Below are 3,148 nucleotides of genomic sequence, written 5' to 3' on the forward strand. Positions count from 1 at the left end.
ATATAGTGACAGAATCGACATATGAACGTTAAATATTTTGAATTCTAATTCTTTTAAGTTATTTGGTACATAATTAATAATCAATATTTATATATTTATAATTGATATGATTTAAACTAAAATTATTTCATTTAGCAAAATTCATTTGTATTTGTTTTGTTATATATCACCCTTCATTTGTATTTGTTTTGTAGTCTAGTTTTGCCCTATGATTGTTTACCCTATTATTGGCATACTTAATGGGAAATGATTTTTAAAAAAAATTAAGACCATAAAAAAGGAATTAATAAAAAGTACATAAATTAATATAACCCATGTTTTACTTTCTAGTCATAATATAGGGGTCAAAAGTCAAATTATAGGGTTAAACTTTGACTAATTTTGCAAGAAAGATATAAATAAATATGATCTTTATCTTCAATTTTAAATTTTAAATTTCAAACAAAACGAAAAATATTTAAAAATCATTATGAAACTTCTACTAAAGTTTGAGGAATCAAATGTTTCGAAAGTCTAATTTTCTTGACCCTTAATTAGACTTGATGTTTAACTATACCCTCTAATTATCTACTTTAATCATGGTTGCATAAATTTAAATGTCCACTTTACCCTTTTGTTTTGATGTTGTATTAAAAATAATTATTCTATCAATATATTATCATAAGTGGATTTTAGTATAATTTATATTTTTGTGCGAATTAAGTACGTAACATATTTTACTACGCACCTTAGTTTATGCTATTACAAGTACTATGTCATATCAATGAAAGATCGATTATTATAACAATACATAAATTTTACGTTCTGAATCTATTTTTAATGGACATACAAAGAGAGGATGCATGTTAATTATATTGTTGAGGACTTTGCATAATCACATGGAGTGGAAGAGTGAACAACATCTATTAAACTATATACTAAGCAAATTCATATTTTAATTAAAAGTTGTGGAGTTTATGTCTTCAAATTACCTACACTAATGACTAATAAAATATTACTTTCTCCAAAAGTTCAATTAATTTACTATATTTTTGGCACTTCGAGTATTTTTATTTTATGTTTCAATTATGGTAAGCATGACGTTTGGACAACATAAGATCATTGTGAATGCTCTAAAAATTGCCCTTTGTGATATTTTTGAAACACGTTTGATTCGATTAATTTAAATTTATACGATTTAATTCGATTAATTTAAATTTATACGGCAGAATACATGGTTAATGTGTGACATGGACACAGTATAGTCTTTAAACTTTGATTAGACGAGTTTTGAACAATTAGTTAATTTAGACACAAATCATCTATATATATATATATATACTGCAATTTAATATGAATTGAATAGTTCTTCGATTTTTAGTTTTGATTTGAACTATCGAAAAAATCTCGTTCGACTCATTCCATAGCTATTACTATAGCAAATCATCATATAAATTAATCGAATCTAATTAATTATATTAACAAGTCAAATGGTTCTTTGACTTCTTTTTGACTTGACCATCGATAAAAATTCATGAAACTGAAACATTACATAAATTAAAACGAAAAGAGTAATTAATTTATAGTTGAGAGGTGGGTATGATGAGTGAGACATATCAATGGACAAAAGGGTATATAGGGAAGAAGTATTTACTCTGAAATCAAAAAAAAAAAGAAAAAATTAGTCTTGGAAAATGAGTTTTTGACATGTGATAACACTGATGAAATAAGTGAATAACATTATTCAATTCATTTGACCATTGCTTTAACTTTAACACACACATACACATAGTATAATTGCTATGTTGTCTATCTCCAACTACCTTTTTAACTATTTCTTTTTTTCTTTTTAAAGAGGTCAAAACTTTATTTATTTGATTTATGAAACTTTCTTCCAATTCCCATGACCTATTATTGTCCCTTTTTTTTTTTAGAGTATACTGTTTTGGTGGGATCGAGATGAGATAGATAAGAATATTTCACAGGTTGAGATTAGAATAATTTTATGGAACTACTTGTTATGGTGCAGTCAGGATGAGATAAATAAGGATATTTCATGAGTTGGGATTAGGAATATTTCATCGGATTACTTATCATACACCTTTTATATATGAGATAAGTAAAAACAATTACGAAATCTCCACGAATAAAACCAAACGTTTTTTCATGATATTTACATGAGATATGACTAGGAAGTTCCACTTTATGCAAGGTTCTTTCCATCTTAACGAGAAGTTTTGATTTGCTCACCTTTTAATGTGTCTTATAAATATCGAATTTGGATTAGTTTGACTCTAAAATAGGTATCGAATTGTGTGGGAAAAAAATAGTATTTTAAAATCAACAAAAATATAATTCTTGCTATTTAAAATCAACTTAAGTTTTTAATTTATTTAATTTTTTCATTGTAAAACCTTTTTTTAGCAGCCCCTCCCCCTCTTTTCTCCTCAGCTTCAAATAGGCTTGAGGCAGCTAACTAGGGTTTTGAGGAACTAAAGACAAGAAAAATTCCTTGAAGTTATGTTATTTGATAGGAGTTGTTTGTAATAAATTTTAAAGTGATTGAAAATTGAATATAATTACGAATAAAAATAATGAAACAAAAACTTTATTATTGATGAATATTTGTGAGTAGAAGTGTATAATTCTTTTTATCTTTGATTTTTCTCTTTTAAATATTCTGTGTAATTCGAGGACCATGTGTTTCTCTCTTAACTATTCTCTTTGATTTGAGAGTCATTAGTAGTTATTTCTCGAATGTGAGATTATATGAACCTTCTTGTGATATATAATATCTATTCCTAAGATCATTAGATAAAACATTGCTTTGAGAATGACAATATTTCATATCTTGATTTATCTGTGAATATCCAAAATTTTATGAAATATTCAAGTTGACTCTTTGTTACTATATAAAAAATGATCATCAACAACAATTGATTCTTAATTGTCGTTAAATATATATTTTTAGCGGAAATTAACACTCTTTGTATATGTCCCTAAAGCCTTTAGCAATATTGATTCTAATTACACTTAACTAATGCCGGTAAAGACTTTAGCACTCTTTAATAATATCAATATTTGTTGCCACTAAAAGTTATTTTTTGTTGTAGTGTACGTATGTCTCTTTTTATAAACACTAACTCACCTTAGAATTTGAAGATAGAGT

Source organism: Solanum pennellii, chromosome 12 (assembly GCF_001406875.1).
Source record: "Solanum pennellii chromosome 12, SPENNV200".
In the NCBI taxonomy this organism is placed as follows: domain Eukaryota; kingdom Viridiplantae; phylum Streptophyta; class Magnoliopsida; order Solanales; family Solanaceae; genus Solanum; species Solanum pennellii.